The sequence below is a fragment of the Anas acuta genome, chromosome Z, assembly GCF_963932015.1.
Source record: "Anas acuta chromosome Z, bAnaAcu1.1, whole genome shotgun sequence".
Taxonomy (NCBI): domain Eukaryota; kingdom Metazoa; phylum Chordata; class Aves; order Anseriformes; family Anatidae; genus Anas; species Anas acuta.
The window spans coordinates 73510410-73536205 of NC_089017.1; the positions used below are offsets into that span (position 1 = coordinate 73510410).

The 25796-nt window shown below is 36.7% G+C and overlaps 1 long non-coding RNA gene across 2 annotated transcripts; it reads left to right on the forward strand.

Annotated features, from left to right (window-relative positions):
* The first annotated feature begins 1203 nt into the window (after positions 1–1203).
* Positions 1204–25796, forward strand: LOC137848136 (uncharacterized). 2 transcript variants are annotated; one of them, XR_011091190.1, is made up of 5 exons: positions 1204–1365; positions 2692–2893; positions 7249–7368; positions 20756–20867; positions 22711–25796. It is a non-coding gene; the product is annotated as an uncharacterized lncRNA (long non-coding RNA). The 2 variants fall into 2 exon arrangements; XR_011091191.1 differs by lacking the exon at positions 2692–2893 and having other exon boundaries at positions 1209–1365.

Consider the following 25796-nt stretch of genomic DNA (forward strand, 5'->3'; position numbering starts at 1 on the left):
TTGAGAGTCATCACACAGCACTTACAGGGCAAGCAGGCGATCAGGCCCAGTCAGCATGGGTTTATGAAAGGCAGGTCGTGCTTGACGAACCTGATCTCCTTCTATGACAAAGTGACGCGCTGGGTGGATGAGGGAAAGGATGTGGATGTGGTCTACCTTGACTTCAGCAAGGCATTTGACACCGTCTCCCACAGCATTCTCCTCAAGAAACTGGCTGCTCTTGGCTTGGACTGGCGCACACTTCGTTGGGTTAGAAACTGGATATGCTTTTCTTCAATCCTGGAAGAACAGGATACATAAGGCCCAAAGGCTGAGTTGCTTGACAGCTTAAAGCAAGACATATTGTTCAAAAGGAATGGAAAATTGAGATTTGTTTGTAATCAAGAAAATAAATGGAAAATGGAGACTGTTAAGTCATGGAGCTTAAAGGATTGTTTGTTACCTTTTCTGGTTGTACATATGTATAGGTGTACTCAGGTATAATATGTACATGTAAAAGCAATGTTCGGTATGTTTAGAAGGTTTGACGCTCGTGTGTGCATGTTGGTGGAGAGTAGACTCCCCGCACACACCCAGCGCTGTTTACTTGCCTTTTATACCTTTTATAAACATTCTTTTATAAATATTACTAAATTCAGATTGAGATGAGGCTTCATTTATAACAATATTAACCATATCACATACCGGGCTGCTTCCGGAATGAAGCAGCTATGCTACAAAATTAAGATACCAAGACCTAAGTTCATTTCTCGCAGACTCCCACTGGCACACTCTGCGTTTTTCTATCCTTTTGCTTGAGAAGACAACCTCAGCTGAAAAACTTAATAAAGTGTAAAACAAACCAATGGGGTTTGTTCCTAATGCATTACACTATAATTGTTGTAATTATTTTTTCACCTATTTGATATGCTAAAGATTTTGCTTATAAAGAAGCAGAAAAAATAAAACTGACAAACTCTAGTGGTATTGTCTTATGAAATGATAATTACAGATTAGTACATTGCAGAAAAATACTTGATTAGCCTAAAAATGATATGATTAGATAAAACTCTTTAAAATTGTCAGTCATGTAAGAATTTTAATATTCTCTACTCCTCTCTCTCCTTCCTACCTGTGATTTTCAAGATTTATTTGTCACTATTCCCTGTTTTACTGCCATGCATAGTGTTTGTGGGCTATGGCAACCAATCCCTTTGGGCTTTCTTTTGCTTTAATTTGCATAAACACAGACATCATATGAATATTCAGTGAGTGGCTTTGCATTAAGCAAGTGCCCTTAATCAGCTTTTCAGTTCAGATTTATTGGTTGCCCACACAGTCGGCTATTTCATCCAGCAAATCTGAGGGCCCTGCAAAGCTACCCAGGTAAGAACTGGAATTTTTTGATGCATTTAATGAAGGAGAATTATCACTGATTATATAGATTGTGTGGAACACCCAAAACTTGCTGTTTTGCTTGGGGAGAAGCTATCCGTGTATTTTGTTGTTGTTGTTGTTGTTAACCCAGGATGGCCAAGCAAGCACATGCCTCTGCAATTTGCATAAACATCAACTCTTAATGAATAATGCATGAGGGTTATTTTCAACACCCAGCTCCTCACGAAGAGGACTGTGTAGCACAGCAGCTTGATTGGCTCTGCGGCATTGTCATCACCAGCAAATATTTCTATAACTTGAAAGCCACTAAAGAATCTGGGCTCGATGTAGGGTATTTGTTTTTTTGAAAATGCCAGCTATCATCTCACAACAAATCACACAGGTCGCCTGCTCCACCTCACCAACTCTTAGCGCTTCACACTTCCATGAAAAATGTGTTACCAGCTTGACTGGTCTGTGGCTGTGACCAGTGACTGAGGTTCCCGGGGAAGGTGGCAGCAGCTGTATTCCTCTGTAACTTGCATCAGCATTAGAATCATGTCAATAAGGAGCATGGCACTGGAGCGCTGCACCCTCCTATTCACGGGGCGACCTCTCTGCTTGCCGCCTCTTAAACATGGATGCAATCTGGAAAGGGAAGAATTAGACAGTAAATATGTTGTTGGTATTGCTAGCTTGGTTCTTCTTATCTGTCAGTAATGTCACTCAAAGACGAAGGTTGGAGGAAGGGAAACCTTTTCATAAACTAAGGAAAGGTGAGGGAAGGGTTAATTAAGGGTTCAGCAGCTGGGAAACAGAATATAGAGAGTCAAAGCTAGTTTATGTAATTAAATTATTGGAGATAATTAGCATTGTTCTTCTTATTCTTTGCTCAGTTCTCGGCTTTTGCCTGTCTGTTGAAATGAACCATTGGGTAGGGGATAAAACCACAGTGTCTAAAAGCTGCTCTGGACCAGAACCTATGAGTAGGTCTGACCCAGAGGCTCAGAGGCATGCTAGCCCTTGGGGAGGTCGATATCCCAAGTGGAATGTGATGTGTGTGAACACCAGAAGTGGACAAACTGAGAAAGATAGAAGAAAAGAGAAGTGTGATAGTCGATAACAGTTTTTGTAAAAGTTGTATTAAATGATATGCGTAATCAGAGCATCTGCCCATTAAAATGTTTCAGAGACTACACTGTGTGCATTTCGTAAGCGACAGTGGGAAGTACTCAGTTGTCTGTGGTTTCAGACTGACATTTCCACCTCTAAATTTGAAATGGTTGGGTTTTAACAATGCAGCATTACTAAAACTGCACATTATAATGATTTCAGGTAACCTGGAGTAATGTGATGCAGAACATGGGAGGCTGATGTGTTTTCTACCATGTAGTCACCGCCAATGAGAGGATACTGAATACAGAATGTGATTTAATTCCTGGTTAAATCCCACGAACCTGGCGCCAGCCAAAACCTGGGGGAATGGAGAGAAAAGCAATATGCCTGGGATGGTTTGGTTCTTAGTTTCCTTATTTGGGTAAATGTTATTTCTTCAAACAAATATTTCTGTGGCTTATTAAATGGCATTAGAGGACTAATTTTAGGATTCTTAGCAGGGGGCCTGCCAGGAGCTTTTTTTTTTTTTTTTTTTAATTTGAACTGTTTGTCAGTTTCTGTTTCTGTTACCTTTTTTCCCTTGAGTTTCTGTGTTTTGAATGTTAAACAAGAAGGGGAAACAGGAAATAAGGAATACAAACTTAACATGTAAAAATAAGAGAAAAGAAAGTTTGTATCATGATTAGATGCCCCTACTCAAGAAATATTAACTTTTAGGCAAGATTATTAAAGCTAATTTAAAATTTATATCTCATATCAAGTATATTAAATTAAATCTTGCAGGATTTAATACTGTGCCGTTCATCACCAATGATTAAATGTTTACAGCTATAATAAACACCAGCTATCTTTGTTGTAGTGAAGGTGTTCTAGGATAGTAGTTGTAAAAGAATAAGCTAGAAGTAGATGGCTTATCATACAAATTGTGTAAAGGACATCTATATTAGTAAATACATTATTAATGTATAATAATATATTAGTATGGTATTAGTTATGGGACGTAGCACCTTATTCTGTTCCAAGCCCTCCCTAAGTGCCTGGCTTTTTTCATAATGAGAAGAAAGGAGCTTGTTAACATCCTGATTAGTTCTTCACTTGTGACTGCTGTCATGGTTTCTTAGCTGAATTTCTAGAGGCAATGTGGGGATTGCATATTTGGGAAGGACTTCAGGGCTGTCATGTCCAAAGAGCAGATAACATCCATGCTGCAACAGCAAAAGGGAAGGAAGATGCTGCCTGAAGCCTCATCTGAAAAATGGAGGAACACAGGCACAGCATCATTGTCCAGGAGGAAATGTGAGGAAGTGCTGTAATGTCTTCTCTGGGCAAGGCAAAAGTTATAGCCCAACATGAAGCAATAAATTAGGATGCTGATTCTCCTCTCTCACCCCAACTTTACACCAGTGTAACACCACTGGCAGTAGTGGCAGTATTCCTCACTTACCCTGAGGAAAAGAAAAAGAAAAGCAAGCTTGGAATATTTTATATTTTCCCATGTGACTATGTATGTACATGTAAATATATCCTACAGATAGTTAATTTGGATGTACTTGGTATAAACAACAGACTTACACTGTGTTCAGCTTGAGTCTATTTTACTTTTATTTATTACAAAAAGAAACAAAGAAAAAAAAAAAAAAACAAAACAGCAACTCGTCACCAAAATGCAGCAAACATTTATTTTTTTTTTTGCCCAAACATTTACCCATATTAGAATGTGTACCTAGATGTATTTGTATCTGTTTAATCTTCCACAAATTCCTCTCTATTCTCTCACAGCAACATCAAAAATCTTGCTGCTTTTGAAGACGATTTGCTGTAAACCAATGATAATCAAGATTCAGAACAAAAGTGCTGGCAGATTATCAACAAAGGAAAAATAGATGTAATGGCAGGAAGCATTTTTACATAATGAATGAGTTGTTAGCATATCCATAACTGCAAGGTGGATCACATCAGTACAATTTCTTTTTCTTTAAATTCAACCACTTAGTTTAAAGTTTAAATTTGTGTTGGTATAATGGTACAGAAAGAAAAGGCTAATAGCTCTGAGTTTTTATGTTTGTGGAATATTTTCTGCTGTAGAAAAAGGCAGAAAAGTTCAAACTAAAAATTACAGATACTTTTAATTCATCTATTCTGTTTTGGTTTGTGATTTTATGTTATTGCTTTTGTTTTGTTTTTCTGGTTGGGGGGACAATGAGTAGGAAAATTCTGGAGTCTTTCAAATCTTTCAAATGTAATTTTAAAGGAGCTTTTATAAATACCATTAGAGTCAGTTTTGGTTTTACCAGGTAGTCAAACAGAGAACTGCCAGGGTGCATCTGAACCAATCCAAAAGAAAAACGTCAACTTAGCAAAATTGTTCATTCTTTGCTTGGCTGCTGTTTTCTGAAAAATACCGGGCCACCTTTTTCAGCACCTGCAATCTCTTTCCCCAGTGATCGTGATGGTTAGAGCTCTACTTCACTGCAGTCTTCATCGCTAAACTCCTCATTGCACCAGTGGTTGTGCTTCAGAACAAGGAACCGTTGCCCTCACATGCCCATTTTCCTGTGAAAAAGGGTGGAGAAGGGCTGATCTCAACTGCCATCATATGTTGCCCACTGCTTTTTGTCCCTTTGGGAGCTATCAAGATAAGAAAATACCTCTCATGAGTCTGTCCCAGGTACCTTGTCCAAGCACTATAATTATTTTAGTTTAGGATTACATGAATCACTTCCTGGTTTTGCCAGGACCCAAAGTTTAATTAGTGCAGGTTGGTAATGTCTTCAAAAATGAGAGATGACTTCTTAGCAGAAGGCAGTGACTTTTTATATTGCTCTGTATGTCCTAATACTTTAATACAGGATACCTGATGCAGCAAAAACAAATTTTAGAGAAAGGAGGACTTTGTCCAGGTGTGACGTGCATATTAAGTTTGGGTCTTGGTCCACAGTGCACAGCTCAGCAAATAAATAGTGAATATGTTCCTAGGATGTAGGACTGAACTTTTTTCCTGAGTGTTCATATTTCTACTTAAAGCAGTAATAGGAATCTGCTCATACTTTATCAAACTCCAAATGTTGCACACACAATATTGTATTTATTCACCTAGAGCACCCTGAAAAATATCTGATTTCTAAGGCAAAAATACATGGACTTATATGTCTGTGGCATAATTTACTATATTTTCTGAAATGTAATTTTTTTTTTTCCAAATGTTTTTATTTCTTGGATTTGCAGTATAGTTGTACTACATTACATCCAAAAAGTATGTGTAAATTTTTATATCTTTGTATCATTGCAGATGTGCAGAGCATAATGGGACATGCGCTAAATAAGTGCATAAGCATTAATATGACATAATTAACAATTCTTGCCACTGCCTGATTTTATCTGTTTATATGACTTCTTACTCAGAAAACTGAAATATGTCAATAGCACTGTCTCCATTTTTTTTATAACATTGTTGTAATCCGCATTTTTACATTTTCACAGCACAGAGAAGTACAATAGAGCTTTAGCTAATCTTTTTTTTTTTTTTTTTTTTTTTTTTTAATTTTCTTATGGTACTACAAATAAACAAGTACATATACAAACAAACAATATTTACTAAAATTATTCTCACTTTACCAAGAATATAATGTTTACTTTAGAGTTCAGCTTATTCTGCATATTTCAAAATATTAACATTTACACACAATCTCTTTCTGATTTTTGAGCAAGTGAATAGACAGCTAACAAACAAATACTGACCACTAACTCCAATAAAGGCTATCGCTTCTCCTTACGGACTCCATTGCTCTTCTTGGTTCATTGATTAGGAAGGTTAAATAATTTAAATATCTGTATTAACCCTTGTTGGTCCCTCTACTTAAAATATTTCAGTTGTAATCACTGCAGCTGAATTCAGGTAAAAATTCCATGTAAAAGATGTGAATGCTGCATGAAAATATGATTATTGTGGGGAGAGAAGAAACTCAGGAGTTTTCAGGGAAATGGAGATCATTAGGGTAAATAAATCAATTTGTAAGCATAAAATCCAAAATCTGAGATAGGGAAGGAAGAATCATGGATGCGCACCTTTTCTTATTGTAAGTTAATAAAAATCTAATTCAGTGCCAGGCTTTTTAACACATCGGCATTAAATAATTAAGATGTGCATCCACAGGTGTGCCTGAGGATATTTGCTTTAAAATATTTCTGTAGTTTTCGGACAGATTTTAAAGAGAGTTCATTAAATCTGGGAAGAAAACATATTCACTGGTGTTTGCCAGTGATGTGGGAAGTTTCCATGAAAAGGCGCCGTCCTTCTCTTGACACCATTGTTCAGTTCTTTAAAGAGCAAATGATGCTGGGGAGATGACTTTAGAAGTAACTCTGCCTATTGATGGTCCATTTGTTCTCTCTTTATGGACCATTTATCCTAAACAGTGGTACATAGTTTAAACCTATATCAGCACCTTTGGGATCCAGCCCTAAATTCCCAAATTATGCAACTAAACAGCTTCAGAAAACAATCTTTTTTTTCTCTAGCATTCAGTCTATGCTCAGCCTATATTCTCCACGTGCACACACAAAAATAAATAAAACAAATATACATATATATATACATAAAAATATCATAATCTATCTTTAGAAATATCACAGTATAATAACAGCTTTAGCCACACTGCCCAAGCAAACAGCCTATTCCAAGGGACAGAATAAGAAATAATAATAAACTGTTTAAAATTGATTTTTTTGTTTGTTTGTTTTGTTTTGTTTTATTTTGTTTTGTTTTCCCATGTACAGTTCTCCAATGAGCAGAGGAATAAACAGTGAACCAGACATTGGGCTGAATTCTGGGCTGCAAAGATTGAAAAGAGGTGTGGTTTCAGATGATCTGGAGCACTCCAGCTGATTTCCTGTGCAGTAAGCGGTAAACAAGAAAGTTTCTTCTAGGTCATGAGGGCTTTGCTCACTGCAGCATGGTCTGATGGAGGCCTGAAACAGGGACCACCAGGAACAGGGAGCAAACTGACTCCTGAGGGTTTGGCTCAGGCCTTCTGAAGGGGATACCAAACAGTAGTTTCTCCCTCTCAAGTCAAAAGAAAGCAAAAGAAAGGAAATGAAATTAAACAAAACAAACCAGAGCAACAAAACAAAACAAACTAATAAGCAAACAAACAAAAACAGAAGAGTCCCACTGTGCCCAGACTCAGAGAGGAAAAAAGGATTCTTTGAAGAATACAGATTTTACCCCATTGGTTGTCCTTCTGCCTTTGAGAGATATTTAGCTTTCCTGCAGGTTGGAGATAAACCTGAAACATCTTTTCAGCAAAGGCTCTGACAAAATAAAGGTGTCAATCTGCTAGAATTCATCTATTATTCATCTAATCTGCTATAATTCATCTATAAATCAGCTCCCTCAAAATATCAGGCATGTATTTTTGGCAGCATCGAAAAGACAAAGACAGGGAGGGTGATGGTAGGTGTGTTAAAAAAATCAGGGCAAATACAGTGAAAAGAAAATAAATTGAATTTCATAGAAGAACAAAAAGTCCAGGAACCCAGCCTAAAATAAGGTTTCAGTCGAGGTTGTCAGTGGCTCCTCAGAGGTATGAGTGGTGGTTTTTTTTTTTACTGTCCACGAGACCTCATTACAGCACTGCACATAAATACAAATACACCAACTTTTTTTAACCACTTCAAATGCACCAAAGTGGGCTGGCAATACTGAATATCCCCATCTTTAAAATGGAATGCTCTGCCTTTCATTTGAGTTATTCAGATATCATCAGAAACGTAGGCATGCATCGAGAAGGAGGGAGATAGAGAAGCATTTCAGAAAATTGACAGCTTTGTGGATGAGTTGAAAGCAGAAGCAAGATATATTAAAAATACCAGAGAGAGAGTGAAGCACAGAAATACAGAGAAACTGGTGATTAAGGGTGTTGTCAATAGGGTCTGACAGTAGGCATGCTCTGAGAGCTGAGGTATTTCAAACACAGACACCATAAAACCAGGAAGATAAACACATATCTCTAGTGACTTCCTCATCAGGTCTGACTAATTTTACCCCTGTCACTCCACAGTCAATTAAAGTAGGTTTTAGGATGGTTTCAGAGGTTACACCATGGGCAATACCAACCCTCCAATACTGCTGGCCAGAGCTGCCACGGAGACATGTACCCTGTTTTTGTATGTAAGTATCCAACAGACAAGTTCCAGTCCAGGGAAAGGCACCAGGGCTGGATGCACTCATGGTCCCCTTTGGTAGGAGCTCCTATCAAAAAGTCACTCTTCTGCTTAATTAAGGCTGAAACAGGCCATTTCTTGACCTGCTGATGATGGCAATCTCCTCTTGCATGGGACAATATCACCCAAGGTCTGTCAGGACTGATGGACCTTGCCTACTCAACACGTGGTCCAGCAGAGGAGAATGTAGGTGATACCTGCATGCAATCAGCTTACTGCCTGGACAAACTCAGCTCTGATTTTCTTCCTGGCACTCCCTTTTCATGCATAACAGCAAATGTTACAAGCCTGCAAAATGATCCAGTCATTTGCAAATATCCCTCTGATTATTTTGTGTGTGTGCTGACAGTCCAACCGCTACATTGTGAATTGTTTCTGATACACTATGCAAAGAGGACTTCCTTTCAATTCATTTTCTATTATTTACTTTCTTTTTCAGTTGTCTCCTGTGAGGAGGGGGTGCAAAAATCAGTGATTGATTAATTTCCTCTTTACCCTTCTGATTTCACTCATTCTGGACCCTTTCATGCACTCCCTCATGCCAAATAAACCATCTCTGTGCTGAGAACTGCTACCCTGGTAATTACTGCTATTGCTCCTCTCCATGCACTTACTACTGGACAGGATCAGACACACTGCTAGCCCAGCCATGAAAATTTTTTGGCATTTAATCTTCTTAATTTCGTCTTAATTTTGTGTCATTAGTTCCACCTTGCAGGGGGCCTAAGAGTGGAATAAATGCACTTTCATTGAAGCAGAGAGCAGCTACTTTGATTTCTGAATGGGTGCAGTATTCCATGTGATCAGAAAATGTTTTGTTTGCTGGGGAAAATTGTGCCAGTGAGATCTAAATAAGGCACCACAGAGATCTTTTGAAACCGATCAGAAAGATGTCCATCTCCTTGCACTAAAGGCAGAAAGTGGGCATGGCTCAGCCAGGCTGGTGGCAGCACCAGCAATTGCAATGTCCCCTTTCTTCCACTATGGGAGGGGAATAAAAAACAGATTAATCCAAATGTGAAGCGATGGACTTTTTGGACTTAATCATCTGTTGCCTGTCCTCAGAGATCAGCCACACTGAAGGCAGATCAGTCGTATTCCAATTGTTGTTCTGTTGCTCTCCCAATTGTAATATATACATAAAAAATACCAATAGCTATGCACTGAAAACAACTGTGGTTCGCTGCAATTACCTGTGATTATTTTACCCTTTTAATACTATTTATATGGTTCCTGTATCACTGCTCCTGATGCTGAAAATCTGGATGAATTCTGGCTCACTACAGGTTAAACTCTTATGACCACACCCAGAGCAGAGAGTTTTGAATTGTTTCTTTTGCATACAGCTGCATTTCATATACAGCATCCTGTATTTTTTTTCTCTTGGAGCTGAATTGATGAGGTGGTGTTTGGAATATGAATGATTTAGATACATTGGCTGGTATATTTCCACCTCCCACCCCCAAGCTAGGCTTTCTAAATTATTATGTCTAAAAATGCTTAATTTGTGCATAGTTTCTGAAAATAATGGCCAAACTGAGAATGAGAGTTAAAGGCAGGCATTCTTTTCTTTTTTCAAGAATGATATGGTGTATCAGCTCAGAACTTTTTAAAATGCTGATGTTCATGTCATAAGCCCCCTTATTACAGTGAATAGCCATACAGTTTTATATTGTTATTTTGCAGTCAGTTAAGTCATTCATTGCAATTAAACAAGCAATCCCCAACTAGCTGTCCAATAGGCATGTTAAAAATGCCTAATGGTTAACTTTTAACAGGATGCTATGTACTTGCAATTTAAAAGCAGTTAAGAGATCTTTCCCTTGTTGTGTATTAAAGTGTTTGCTCTGTAGCTCTGAACTCACGATAACATTTTACAGAACAAACTCTAGCAACACATTCAATGTTTATCCAGACCAAGGGATGGTTTCATCGGCATACTGCAAACATATACAGAAATGCAGCAGGAAATACAATTCCAGGCTAAAATTTGACATACAGATCTATTTCACCGACTCCTGGAGTCCATGGATAGGTGTGCTGACAACAGTGGTTTTATCTGATTGGAAAGTGAGAGTAATTCTGGAAGAACAAGTAGAGTTTAAAAACTCTTTACTACTAAAAAGTGTCCAGTGAAATCTTTTCAGGGGTGTTTTTGTTTTAATATAATTATTACTGATGCTTTTGAAAGTACTACATTTTTCATACCTGAGCTTTGACCATTTTCCAATGTTAACAAGTATTTGTATCGCGTATTCTGAGCATAAGCATGTAATCACATTGACTTTGACTTTGACTTGTAAATATGCACACAAAAATCCAGTGAAGTGTGTTCTAGTGGTGACCAGCCTCTAAACATTCTCATTGCACTGTGAAAATGCTGGTGTTTTGAGAAGTCCTTATGGCACATAAGTAAAAATAATATTGATAAGCAGGCTTATGGAGTAAAAAATCTGAAAAGAAAAAAAAAAAAGAAAAAAAAAGTGGAAACAGTTAGTAGCTGCTGATATTTAGGTTCTGAGTTTTGTATACATCACTGTGGCTCTGCAGCTAAGTCAATACACATTTTTATAGTGGGGAGAAACCTTGTAATGAGTGCTGGTTCTTCACTGCAAAGAGCATGCTCTGCTTATAGTGAAATATTGCATAAGCCCCAATGACACAAGTGGTAATAGTAGTCTTCTTTAACCATACCACTGAAAATGACTTTAGCTGATGTCTCTCCATTGAAATATGCTTAAATGTAAAAACATTTTATTTTGGTTTAATACTTGGTATTTTCCTTTCCTGATCTGTAATCATTGGACTATATCCCTTTGTTAAACATTAAGAAAAAAAAATAGAAAAAAAAAAAAAAAGGAAAAAAAAAAAAAAAAAAAGCCCTCACTTTTATTTACCCTGTATCCTTAATTCACCATGCCATCCCATTGCATCACATTATACAGATGACATGCTGGCCAGATACAGCAGTATTAGCTATTATTACACTCTAATAGTCTGGTATTTTAACTCTGAGATCTCCATTGTACTGCATTACTGCCTATTGTTCTATTAATCTCATATTATTGAAGGGAAAATCAATAGGGAATTGTGAGTACAGTCTGCTAAGATTTTCATATCCTGTTGGTGCTATTTTTAGTTCATGGTATTTCACTGTTTTCTATATCTTGTGGAAACTGAAGTATGAGAAGAGAGAACGGTATAGAAATTATAAATAATCTATGATAAAATAAAATAATAATAATATAAAAAGTGGAACTGGTAATTCAAATAAACCTCGAATTTACTTAAATGATTGCTAAATGCTTAAATTACTGGCTAGAATTACAAAAGTTATATTGATATTACAATGTGTTGGTCCTCAGGGTTTGAGCTGGAGAGGAGGGCTGGTGGCATGTTGTGCTGGCCCCCATAATATGTGCAAATCCAGTTCATACTGGGTATATTTGATGTATTGCACTTTTTAGTTATAATCTGGTAAATCACAGAATCGGAGTGGCCTGGGTTGGAAGGGACCTCAATGATCATCTAGTTCCAATCCACCTGCCATGGGCAGGGATGCCACCCACTAGATCTGGTCGGTGCAGTACACAGTGCAGGAATCTCATAAAAATCCAGCAGGCTGGGATGAATGTCAGCAAGAAGCACTCAGTTTTTCTTGTTAAGCACACCACTGAGACTGTATAGCAATGTGGGAAGTGCTGGACCTGCGAAGGGCACAGCAGCTGCAGTGGTCCTGTAGTGCTGTGCCTATCAGGGTAGGTCACTGCTGCAGACAGGGATATTTGGGCTTATTTTGCCAGCAACAGAATTGATTTTTCAGTGATGCATCACTGCTTTGCACAAATTGAGGATGGGGACCTATCTATGTCCATACTCATGTGCCCTGTTTGAATGACTGTCTGCAACACTATATACACTTTAAACCTCCTGTGTGTAGTGTGTATTTTTGCATGCAAGTTGGGGACCTCTTTTTCAAAATGTTTCCCTTAGTATTCATTACATTTCAAAGGGTTGGCAAATGCAGTTAGAAAACCTTGGAAACATAAAACATTTTGAATTATTTCTGTCATTCTGAAGTGTGATTTAGGCTTTTCTCTAATTGGTTAGTGCCACTTATTTAAGAAAAATGGTAGAGTTCCTCTGGAGCTTTTTATTTGCTTTTTTGAAGGAGTACAAGTTTTGTACCTGGAAGCTTTGAAGAGAAAACTTTAAGGTTCAGTCCTTTTTATATACTTTGCTTTTATATACTTTGGGGGTTAAATAGCCTGACTGAGAAATCATAGAACCATAGAATGGCCTGAGTTGGAAGGGACCACAATGATCATCTAGTTCCAAACCCCTGCCATGGCTAGGGATGCCACCCTTTAGATCTGGTTGCCCATGGCCTAGTCCAACTTCTTTTTGAACACCTCCAGGGATGGGGTATCCACACCCTCTCTGGGCAACCTGGTTCAGTGCCTTTCACTCTCTGAGTGAAAAATTTCCTCCTAACCTCTAATCTAAATCCCCCCTCTTTTAGTTTAACACCATTTCCCCTTGTTCTATCATTATCTACCCGAAGAGAGTCCTTTTCCATCCTTTTTACAGGGCTCCTGTAAGTGTGATGAGGTCACCCCAGAGCCAGGCTGAACAGCCCCAGCTGTATATAAACAATTCAAGTACATGATTTAAACAGACCAGTTCTAATGTCATCCTGTAGATATTCTTTCCTTCTTTCTTTCTTTCTTTCTTTCTTTCTTTCTTTCTTTCTTTCTTTCTTTCTTTCTTTCTTTCTTTCTTTCTTTCTTTCTTTCTTTCTTTCTTTCTTTCTTTCTTTCTTTCTTTCTCTCTCTCTCTCTCTCTCTTTCTCTCTCTCTCTCTTTCTACATTTATTCTTTTTTGTTGTTGTGCTTTGATTATTTTTTCTGTTTAATTTTTGAAGAGACAGCCCAAAAGAGGCGGAAACAATTTTGGGTGGAAAATGGGTGGAAAAATGGGCTGGCTATCTTTCATTTAGCGTGCATGGTGGTTTTTCCAGGTGGGTGGTGAGGCACTGGAACAGGTTGCCCAGAGAAGCTGTGGATGCCCCATCCATGGAGATGTTCAAGGCTAGGCTGGATGGAGCCCTGGCAAACCAGATCTAGTGGGTGGCATGGCAGGTGGATTGGAACTAGGTGATCATTGAGGTCCCTTCCAACCCAGACCACTACGATTCTGTGATTTACCAGATTACAACTAAAAAGTGCAATACATCAAATATACCCAGTATGAACTGGATTTGCACATATTTCAAGTCAGTAAATGGATGTCCTGAAAGGACAGTAAAGACTAGAAGAATTTGAAGAAGCTCAGAAAGATACAAGTATTGTCCTTTACAACGTTTCTTAGAGATAAGAACCTGGATGAAACAAGAGCAGTGTCTATGGGATGCAAAGGCTGATTTCCATTCACTTTTTTGGTATCTCATTATTGCCATGAGTATTTTATTGAACACGTCCTGCAACAGTGTATTTGAGAAGGGAGATCAGAGGTGATGTCAGAACATCTTCCTCCAGTCTGACGTAGCTACAGCTATACTGTGTTGCTTTTTTGCACTTTAGTACAAAAAATAAATACATAAGGAAAATCTTGAAATTGTTTTCTTTTTGATTCTATGCAAAAACATTTTGCTATGCATCTTGTATTTTTTATCCCTGTACAGACCTTGCTTCTGTAGGGTAATGTAAATAATGCAAAATAGAGCATATAAGAATAGAAAAATGTATGGAAGACACATCAATTGGAAAAAAAAAAAAGAATCCAAATGAACAAACAAACAAAACTAATTTGGACAGTGTTATGTGTGAAATGAAAATGATTGTTTGAGAGCAGAGGAAAAGCTGTAGTGGAGGTTTGGAAGATCAAGTATCTTTCTTTCCTGAATCTGCTGAGACAGACCTAACAAAGACAAATTTTCAATGGAACTTCCCATATGAAGGAGAAGAATCTTCCTGATGCAGTCTTATGATAAATGTTCTAGAAAATGAAAGTAATTTAGACCTTTCAAGATAGAGAAACAGTTATGAAACTAGTGTTAGGATATATTTAATAACATGAACAGGGATTTTCATAGACCTCCTTACGGTTGCAGAACTGAATTATTCAGTATCAATTATTAGCCAAATATTAATGCTGAGTGAATAAGTAACAATTCAATTTTATTCAAGAAAATTAGCTCCTTTTTTTTTTTTTTTTTTTTTTTTAATTTGTTTAGGTGTGACATCCCCACTAGTATTTTGCCAAGGTTATTGCCATCTCCCCTTGCAGAGCTCGGAAATGGATCTCATTTTATACTCATGGTTTAATATTCGGGTTCTTCGTGAATGGGCAGATTCATCTCAGGGAATTATATTAGTTGTCTGATTAGTTTAGTGTGTGGGCTTTTCTTGCATGTATTCACAGCTACAGATCTGCTATTCATTTTCTTCAAATATTTGTGCATGAGTGTGAAATTCACTTCTTTTTTTTTCAGATACTCATGCAAGTAAACTGTGATTGTTTGAGTGGTTCTAAAAACCAAACGCATACAGACATCCATGACAGCTGAGGAAAATTCATAAACAATTTGAACAAAAATTCTCAGGAACCTCCTCCAGACTTTCTCAAGTTTTCACTTTCTGAAAGTTTCTCAGGTCCAAACTCTTCCTGAATGTTTGTCAAGAGTGCAATTATTGGTTTAGTACAGCTGCTTTCCTAGAACATTTTGTTCAGTTTTCTTGCATTTGTAAAAATTGCCTAGACTATTCTCTGAAATGTAACAGCTTTGCTGCTATTATCATTACTAGTCTGTACATACGAGTCCTTCTTTGTCAGTGTCATTTCTGGAATGCAAACAGTCACACTAATGTACAGAAAAAGAGATTAGAAAAATGTGTTAATTTATTTGTTTTCTGATAATAATATCCTTCATGTATACACTAACTGTCCATAGCAAAGACACAACATATCAGTCCCAATATATGTCAAGTAAGCTTCGCAATGGTCACCAAAAGATTCTTCCTTCAAAAAATATATAGGATCTTTTATCTCTTATTTTGCTGCTTAGAACATTTGTAGGGAAAACTATAAATTCTATATATTCCTTACGTAAACCTTTCTGGATTGTGGGTCTTTTTTCATCTCATGTGATAAACTACCAAGGAAATTCTGGGAGATGACACAGCTCTCGTGAAAGTGACACAGGTTGTCTGCTCCCATTCCTGGAAGCTAAACCTAAATAGTTGCATATTTTTAGTTGTATATTTATTTCTTATTCTTACTTGCCCTCTGTCAAAATTTCATTACAATTACATCTACTCACAGTTAAATTCTAGCCTGAAATATGTAAACTGTCTAAAAACAGCAGGATTGAGCTTCCTTTCCCCATTAAATAATCCTTTTTTTTTTTTTCTTTCAACGCGTAGAATAGCAGATTTACTCTGAAATATTTGTCCTGTTTAAAAATTAAACATCATACAATTGACAGTACCCCATAAAGGAAATATTCATTGTATAAAATAGAAATTATTAATTTGTTTGTTCTGAAGTTAATAAATCTTTTTCGAGCAAATAAATCTTTTTATTTCGAGCAAATAAATTTATTTCGATCTTCCCCCTCACCCCCCCCCCTTTTTTTTTTTAGGGTTGGGGTGGGATTCTTTTTTATATTTGAGCATGTTAAATTATTCTGAATCATTTTTCTTTTCCCCTTAAAAATAAGAGTTCCTGTTGAGTATACATCATGGTATTTCCAAGAAAACCAGTTCTTGAGCGGAATTTGCAGGGACATAAAAATTTGCATAATTTGAGATGCAACACCTGTTTTGTTTTGTTTTGTTTTCAAATGCAAAAATGTGGTGACACATCTCTATTGTTTAATTTTGCTCTCATTTCATTATTTTCCAGCAAAATCCTGCAGAATGAAATGGATGTCTGACATAATTCATTTGACAGTGTAGCATTCACAGCAACCGAATTCTCTCCTATCTTCCCAGCTCAAGTATCCCTTAAACAAGAGTGAAGCAGGACTTGTATCCACCAACTCCTCTTTTCCTCTGAACCCCTTTAAGTTTCATCTCAATGAACTCTTCTACATTGTTAGTCTTAATTTATTTTTCAAGGTCATCTCCATTAAAAGGCAACAGAAGCTGGCTAGCTCATGTTGAAGTGGGGAGCTGTTAAGTCAGCAGGAAAAAGTATACTTTCTCTGTCACTAATTATCTTTCTTTTTCTTCATGTTTGAATTTTTATTTGGTGCATTTCATAAAAGTCACAAATTTCAGATTCAATAGGGTTTAAACAACAGGGTAACAGACTTTTCTCCTTCCCCTAGGATTTATATCTATTTTTAAAAATTATGGGAAAAAATAATAAATCCTGAGTACTAGAACAAAATGCTGGGAAAATAAAAATAAAAATAAATTTTGAGTACTAGAACAAAATATAGCTGCTCCAAAGATTCGTCATCAGTCTGGAAGGAGGGCTTGTTAATGAGATTTTTAATTGTCAAAACTGTTGGGTTTGCAGCTCAGATTTTATAAGAAATTTAAAAATTATTTCTGACTATTTTGCAATATCAGGTAGAATATTAGTTGTTTTAAGTTGTTAATGTTAAGTTCTTTTGAGGTTTTATTGTAAACTTTAAAGAAATGTGAGACACTATACATTTTTAGGAGTGTATCTTGTTGTTCTTTATGAGGTAAATGGAGTGTATAAATCTTGGTCGTGGTTCAGAAGGACAGCATGTACACAACCAGAAATCTGTATTTCATAAATGGTCCATATTGCTAAGCTTTTAGAAGTTTAGGACAAATTTCACTCTTTTTCTTATGCTGGGATAAATTCAGCTTCATTGTAATTATAATGGTATAAGGGAGGCCAGAACTGGTTCCCCAAAGATTCCCAGCTTAGTGCAAAATCTGGGCATTTATGTATACCATGGAAATCTTTGCAATGTGTAGGTACACTAAATATGTTTATTTCTGAAAGCTGTAAAGGCTTTGCGTGTTTGGGTCAGTTTGTTTAAATGTGATGAAATAGCAAGTACAATGGTAGGGAATCATAATCAGTCCTAATAAAGTACAAAATCGGAATATGAGGTCAATAAAACAGAAAAACAATAGCAAAATACAGTGCTTAGAAAGCAGATGTTAGCACAGTGTAGCAAAAATTCTATGGCATGTATTCGTTTCCTTGTTTTCCATACAAATGAAACATTCTTTTTCTAACTTTCTGAAGACAATATGGGATCTGAAAGTCAAAATGGACTCACCTCTCTTCCTTCCCCTTTGCCAAAAATTAAGAAGTTATAAGCTAGATTTACACCTTCATATACCTCAATGGGTTTTCAGTCTCCGTATTCAATCTCCAAAGAGGCAAATTTACATGGAGCATACCACATGAGGATGTAGAAAACCGTGTGATTTGAGATTCCATGTTGCTCTTGCATAGATGGCAAATAAAAATGTGGATTTTGTGTTGAAAATTCAGCAGCTTGTGGCCAGGCAGCAGCAATTTTCATCAATAAGCCTGAGCAGAATTTGCATTTAATGTTTGACACAGAATTATCTAGTGCATACGTAAAGCCCATAGGCTGCTTATAAAGTTATTTGTCAGAATAAGCTACACTCTGTGGGAATTACATAGGGGTTTCAAACATATTGATGTAGTCACTAGATAAACAGGTCCATTAATAAATGAGATAGAATAGGAAAATCAGTTATGATTTGTAAAATGGTTGAGTAGAAGAACTGCATTTATAAATATGTCCTAGGTTATAAAAACAGGAAAAGGAAGCATAACTGATTTGAAAATCATGAAGAATTGGAAATCTTACAGATTAAACTATTATTAAACAACAGGTGGGAGAATGTTTTAAGAAGCATGCAGGTTTAAACAATAAAATCATAAGCTTTTAAGTTATTTAAACTCCTGGTTTTAGAATGAGTTTTGCAGATGTGAGAAAAGAAAAACAGCAGAATAGACTTGATGAGTGTAAGTGTGAATTGATTTTACTGTTTACTAGACATAAGAATAAAATAGAGGTTTGGTTTGTTGACCATGCCTAGGTGTTTCATTGTTGTTTATTAATCGATTTATTTATTTATTATTATTTTATTTTATTAGTGTTAATGAAAGTATTTACAAACACAAAATGCAATAATCTATCAGTGATGCTTCAGATGGATGACATAGTGAAAAGAGCTAGCATGTCTGCAGTCATGAGATAAAATGCTGACATTGGTCATTAAGAACTACTCTCAACTATATGTTTGATTTCTATAAATGAGAAATGGAGCTCTGAATAACTGCTTTTTGTGTTGCAAGTCTTTGGATATGGTACCTAGACATGCATATCCTAGGATAAAAGCATGCAGCTAACTGATCAATATTCCTACTGAATATGAGCTTTAATGATATTGACAGCAAAGGTTTTGACAATACTGAAGGGTGAAGTTAATGGTCATTCATCAATAAGCAAGGCAGGTTGGTAAAAAGTTACACCGTGTTTCATTAAGATGCCAAAAGCAGCAAGAAGTGTAGATGGTTGGAAAACATAAAATGTTTTCTGTGACTTGTAGATTTCGCAGCATCCTCCATCCCCCAGTTTTATCTCATCAGGTTCCCACAAATACCATTCTTATCCACTGTTCATACTAGGAACTTTATGATTTGGTCTAGAAAATGGCAGTTTCTCAGAAGTAGTAATAATAAGAAAGTTGATGGTGTGAACGGGAGGGTTGATTCTTCAAAGCATTGTACTTTTTTAAAAGGTTCATTTGATTGCTATTCAATCTTCCTGGCAGAGCAGGAATATCATTATTCAAGGCAAAGACAAATTCATTTGAAAGGTCTGAATGACACAGGATGGCACTCTTAATGATAGAGTCTAACTTCAATTAAGCAAACAATAAAGACATTAATAACAACTCTATAGAAACTGACAAATGCCTCTAGTTATTGGAAGATACTTGCCAAATTAAATGAACTAACAATATACCATAGACTAATCTTGTTTTTTGTTTGTTTAAATATTGATTATGCCAGGCTTTTACCTCTTGATTTGGTGTCCCTAATTCTGACTGAGCAGTACAGTCTCAGAGCTGATACTCAGATCACGTAACAATCTAAAAGGAAAAAAAAAATTCAAAGCCAAAGTGATAAATTAAAGCAAACCTGAACAGAATTATTTTGTTTGTTGATAAATTTCCACCAACTTGAAGAAAAATGAATGGTATCATCTAGAACTGATGACAGTACAACTGTGCTTTGTGTAAAGAATAACGATTTTATTGCAGTTGTAAGCGACCTTGCAATTTCAGATTTGGAACAGACAATGTAAAAATTGACAATAATTAGTCAAGCTGTTTGGCTTTTTGTATTCTCAGCATTCAATCTATCATTCTAGAGAGGAGTGTATTTGTTCAAGATTGGGGAAGACATAAGGCTTTTGGTACTCCTTCAGCAAGCGCAGCCAGTCAGTTCAGATTGCGAAGGCAAATGCATTTGACATCTTGCTCAAATACATCATACTCACCCCAGACAGTTCCTTGAGATCATAAAGACCTTATGATGATATGTAAAATTGCCTCGACTATTCCTGTTGTGTCAGGGGGAGTTTAGGTTGGAAATGAGGAGACATCTCTTCTCAGAAAGAGCAGTCAGACATTAGGATGGATTGCCCGAGGCGGTGGTGGAGTCACCATCCCTGGGGGTGTTCAAGGTAAGGTTGGACGTGGTGCTTAGGGACATGGTTTAGTGGGTGACTTTGGTGGTAGGGGATGGTTGGACTAGAGGAGCTTGGAGGTCTTTTCTAACCTTAATGATCCTATGATCTATGTGAATCCGAACATGCTTTCACTACACAGACCATTATTAAGAATGTGCTGAGATACTAAGTCGGACAAAAATCGGTTGAAAGCTGTGATGATGGTACAATGATAATGATGATGTCTGAGATGGCATGGTTACAGGCTAAGATATGAATGTCTGTATAGGATCCTTCAAAACAAGAAATTTGGCACCACTAGACCATAGATTGACACTTATTTAAATGTCACAGAATCACAGAATCATGGAATTGCTGAGGTTAAAAGGGACCTCTGAAGAGCACCTGGTCCAACCTCCCTCCCATGCAGGATCACCTAGAGCATATCGTGCAGGATGGCATTCAGGTGGGTTTTATCTTCCCTGGGTACAAATTATATATTCCTAATAAGAAATATAATTACTTTTATTTCATATGAAGGGAAATATATGTGTGATCCCCTGCATTGTGGTGACACTTTCCCTGTTATTTAAAGCCTAGTCTGGAATATTTACCTGTAAGCTAGAAAATCCTTTGATGTCAGAAAAACTATAGGTGGAGCTTCATTATTGCAACAGCATCTGAAAAGAAACTGTTCTGTGAATGTGAACATTGTTTGTCATTGCAACGACTAAGTTTTGCACAGTTTGGTATACGCAGACTCCCGGATCGGGTAGTAAGCAAAGTAATTGCTTTCTCATGCATGAATTTTTCAATTCTAGCAAGAATAATTTGAATGTTTTTTTTTTTTTTTTTTTTTTTTTTTTAATGCTTATGGTTAACCTGACAGTGTTGATGCTGAACATGGAAAAACCATGGAAAAACTAGGCCTGAACGTTTTTTTTTTTTTTTTAAACATTAGGGTCTGGGTGTGATAGTGAACACGTATGTGCAAAATATCTTCCTGATTTTGCAGTTTACATGATTACAATTGTCTTACTAAATATGTGAACACACTTGATCTCATAACTTTCACAGCAGTATGATATCATTGGTTTTCACAGGAAGATTTCTGCTGGCAACAGAAGATTGAAATGAGGGATTCTATTATATAGAATTTATCATATCTTATTAATGTATCCTCCTAACTTCCCAGAGTCGCAGCAATAAAAATATCATGCAGCTTCCTTTCCTGTTATTCTTTCAGTTATTAAAATAAAATAAAATAAAATAAAATAAAATAAAATAAAATAAAATAAAATAAAATAAAATAAAATAAAAATCAGCAAAGAATACTGGTCAGGTATCCTCTCCCACACTGCAGCTGTTGTGTTCACTTTTCTAGACGATTAAATGATCCTGTTAATTTGGCCTCCGTTTTCAATTGTCCATTCAGATATTTAGTATGACATAATAAGTAGGTGTCATACTAAAGGTGGATTTTGAGGTTGATTCTGAGGTGGATTCTAGACGTTAGATACTAAAGGTCAGTTGAGATATATAGATATTGTGGTCATAATAGGGATCTAAGAACTCAGGCACAAAAGCCTTTCTTTGATGATGAGAACAGTTGGAGTGTAGCTAGAGAGTAGTTGTAAGTTTTTCCAGGTGGGTAACAGAAAGAGTGGCTGCAGTTTTATTCTCGTTTATATCCCTCTGGTTTGCACTTTGAATCTGTACTGCTCATTGCCTTGCATGCCACAATGAATAATTTTGTAAAAGGATGGTATAACACCATTAATGGTGAAAAGACAAAAATGCTTGTTAATGCTGATAACCTCTATTAAACTAAATCAATTTTCTTCATGTACCTGGAAAAAATGGCAGATTAACACCCCTCCTCTATAAAAAGACTCATCTTTGTAAAGCTACCCATTTCAGCAGCTCCTACCCATTTCATGTTATCATGTATTGTACTTACATATCTTTGCTCTTCACTCTTCTTGGAACAAAGATGTTGCCCTGTACTTTGTATTTTAAAATCTGTTTAAAAGTATCAGACTAGACTAAAACATTTTCATAAGTAATTACTGATAAGTCCTTTTCCTGACAAAACAAATAAATAAAATTTAGGATTTAGAATAATCCACTTGAAAGGGACCTTGAAATAATACTCAATCCAACTGCCTGCCCACTTCAGGGCTGTAAACATATTTGTCCTGATTTTCTGTGCAAAGCTCTGGAGTAGTGTTGGAAGGAATGATCCCCAAAGGCTTTGTGTATTGACAGAAAGTCTTTTACAGTTCACATGTTATTTCTTTCCCCATCAGGCTCCCACCTTTCCTTATCAAGTGGCTGAGGAGCTTTTCTAAAGCAGCCACAAGCAGATCATGTGTTTCCACCGCTCTGTTCAGCATCTGCTTGGATGGAATCTTCAGAAGGAAGCTGATAGCTCCAGTGGAGCTGACTTATCAGAGGAAACCATGGTGTTTAACACATTAACACGGCCTGCAGAAATCTTTCACATGTCCACACACTGCTTTCAGAAGATGTTACCAGGCATTCTGGAAATACAAGACAAAATGCTGTCAATGGAATGGTGTTTTGATGAGCTTTTTCATTCAGCAGAGGATGAGACAGCACCAGTGCACAGTCCCACCAGTGCAATTTATAGCGAATTCATGGGCCTAACATGGCACATTGTCAGCACCGTGTCTATTGCATATTAACAGTTAAGGCACAATAATCTGATATTAGGTGACAAAGGATTGATATTGACAAGGAACTTTGTATTCTACTTTGCAAGCACAGTTGTTGTTTTTAATGATTTTCTCATTGTTAGTTAGTAGAAACTTTGTGAATGGTAACTTCACTTGCATTGTTTGTTTCCTTCGTCTGGTCTTGGCAGTTTCTGAATAGCTGTATTGAACACACTGTTTCTGTAAGGACACTAGCTGTTGTGGGGTAAGTGATTGGTATACTAGGGCTGAAGACACAGTTTCCAGCCTGAATTGTTAGAATGAGACCATTTGTGCCAAAAGGAGTTCCCGTTCTTTTGACTGTTCACTCTTGGATACATTTTGGGTTTGTTTTTCTCAGGAAGAACAATTTCTCTTTTGATAACTGTACTGATGAGTCATCTGCAACTGCTTCACCCTTCCCACAGCACACAGCCTACAAGAAAGTCACCAAATTATCCTTGTGAAACAGACATAAATGTCTCCAGAAGCCTTTGCTTCACAAGAACACCCCTTTTTAATGCATGATCATCTTTTGTCCAGCAATTTTTATTTACCAGGTACCATTGCCAAGGTCCTGTCATACACACCCTTCTTGACATGAAAAAGAACAAAAATGAGACTTCCCATCTCCCTGAAGTCTGCTGTGGTTTCTGGTGGCTGAAACTCAAAGTATCTTTAACTCCCAGATCTGACCACTGCAGACCTGGCGGTGATGAAATAGCTCAACACCAATATGTGCAGGTTGTGTTTGAGGCACTATTGCTTGTCTGCTTGGCATTTCTATGGGATCTGTGGGGTTATTATAAGTTACTGAAGGTTATTCTGCACTACTTGCTGGTTGTTGTAGGAATTGCCACTACAGGAGGCCAAGGAAGGAGAAAGGATTTGACTGTATATCCATTAAAAGGTGTGTAGATCCCAAGGTGTTTGATGGGATTTTTTTTTTTCTTCCTACCAAACAAAACAAAGGACAGCCCTTGGAATTCTAGGTCTTAGTACAGAAATGGTGACTAATTTGTCATTCAGGATTTATGAAGGATGTTTCCTACTTCTCACTAACAGTAAAGAATAAATCAAATGCTAGGTTTGCAGACTTGAAAATCAGTACACTCTAGAGAGCCAATTAAACATTATTCACGTATCTCAGCCCCATATTAATGTTCTTTTAAAGCACACTCCAAGTCTTCCTCACAAACCAGGACGATGGTGTTATCAGACTAATTTAAGGAGAGTTATCATTATAGTATGGCTTTTGCAATTACACGGTATACCAGGTGGCAAGACAGCACGTCTTTGCATTGCCAGGGTGCAAAACAAATTCAGTGTTCAATCAACCTGAGAAAAAAAGGACAATTCTCATTTGCATAAACATGTAGCCAAGGAAACTAGATGCACAGAGGTATAAGGAAAAGAGACCTATTTTACATGATGTGCATAGAATATTTGACAGTTTAGATTGGAGGCGTCATTGATGTGGGTAGGAATGGTGCTGTTCGTTGCCATGGATATCATTTTCCCTACTGGCAGTGCAAAGATTGGCAGGGATGGATGTTTAAAAAAAGACACACACACACATGCACACACAAAAATGCATGCATACCAAAAACGCCCAAACCACTGCAAGACTCTGGCAGCCTCATTCTCTTCTTTTGTTGAAAAGCTATGTATCCTTCTTTTGCTAATGACAGTTCACCTAATATATGGTGTAATCTAGAAATATTGATGTTTCTATAGTAAATCATTTATGTACAATATGTATTTATACCTTGCACATAAAGCAGCAGATATGTAAAGTGTTTTTTATATACATATATTCTATAGGATAAATGGAAAGACATAGATATTCAATATTTAGGGGAAAATATATTTGTCTATATGTATCACTGTTTATACTGAGATTCTTTTTCCTGCTTTAATTTATGAGAAAGCCATTGACTTTTATGGACACATTTAAACTTGAACTGTGAGATGTATATATTACAATATGAATATGAGTTTGTGTAAAAAGAAAAATAACTGATTTTTCTTTAATCGTTGGCAGTAGTTTTCTGATTAGTTGGTCACTAGTTCATATATGAACTATTTATAATTCTACTTACCAGTAAAACAAACACAAGTTCTGCTGTCATTTTATAATTTCTGCCAAATTGCCCTTCAGTGTGATTTGATCTTAGTACAGCCACATTGAACCATATATTTCATGCAGCCATGGGAGAGACTTGATGTCAACTGCTGATAACAGCAGGACTATGTGGACTCTTAAATATCAGCGCTTTTGCCACTTGAGTGTTGAGCATCTCAGGTCCTGAAGCAAGATGCAAGCCAATGCTCTCCTAGAGTCAAGCTCAGAAAAAAAAAGAAAAAAAAAAAAAAAGAAAAAAAAAAAAGATTATTTTAGCTTTCACCTAAAGTATTTCAATTAACGTGGTTAAGTTCCACTCTCAATTAAAAATGAGCAAACTACAGCCAAATATATTTTAAATTATTGTTCATATATTCATGATCTTCAGGGTGTCACTATAATTACCACCAAGTTCTTTGTCTGAAGCAGACGTTTAGGACTTGAGATGTGACTTTTCCATCATCTGTGATTTTTGCTGTTGGTTGTTTGTGGGTTTTCTTGGTTTGGTTAGTTGTTTCGGTTGTTTGGTTTGGTTTGGTTGCATGTTTCTTAA